Source organism: Carassius gibelio, chromosome B4 (genome assembly GCF_023724105.1).
Source record: "Carassius gibelio isolate Cgi1373 ecotype wild population from Czech Republic chromosome B4, carGib1.2-hapl.c, whole genome shotgun sequence".
In the NCBI taxonomy this organism is placed as follows: domain Eukaryota; kingdom Metazoa; phylum Chordata; class Actinopteri; order Cypriniformes; family Cyprinidae; genus Carassius; species Carassius gibelio.
In genome coordinates, this window is record NC_068399.1 from 150070 (window position 1) to 150928 (window position 859).

An 859-nucleotide genomic window follows, 5' to 3' on the forward strand; every position below is an offset into this window, starting at 1 on the left:
GCAGAGGGATGATGTGGTTTTAAAAGAGACACATGAAAAGTTGGATGAATCCGATACTGAGCTGGTAGACTTAACCGTTAGGTGACAGGATTTATCTGTCTCTCTATAGGAAAAGGTCCGATGTATTTAGGACTCAGTTTCTTGAAAGGTTGTCTCAATTTAATATCTCTGGTTGATAGCCATACCAGTTGCCCAGGCTGGAAGGTAGGGTGTGGTTTTCTGTGCGCGTCAACGAAGTGTTGGTGACGATTTACAGCTTGCTGAAGATGTTGATGAGCCTGATCCCACACTCTTTCGCTGTTCTCAAACCAGGTATTGACTGAAAGGACCTCTGAAGGTTCACAGGACCAAGGAAACAATGGGGGTTGGTAGCCTAGGACACATTGGAAAGGTGTAAGGTGTAAGGTTAGTAGAAGACTGACGGAGTGAATTCTGAGCATATTCTCCCCAAATGAGATGCCAGGTGTTTTGGTGGCAGAATGTTCTGAGGAATCGGCTTTTGTCCTGTATTTTCCGTTCAGTTTGTCCGTTGGCCTGAGGGTGAAAACCGGAAGTGAGACTAACCGTAACATTTACATTTATTCATTTAGCTGACGCTTTTATCCAAAGCGAATTACAATTGCTATATATGTCAGGGAAAGTTGTGGTTGTCTGGTGTAGTTGTGGATGAATTTGCGGTAAAAGTTAGCGAAGCCAAGGAGTTTTTGGAGCTCTTTAACTGTATGCAGAGAATGACATGATGTTATAGCGTGCGTCTTCTTGTCATCCATCTTAACTCCGTCCTGGTTTATTATATATCCCAGGAATTCCATGGATTGCTGGTGAAACACACACCTTTCAGCCTGTGCATAGAGAGAGA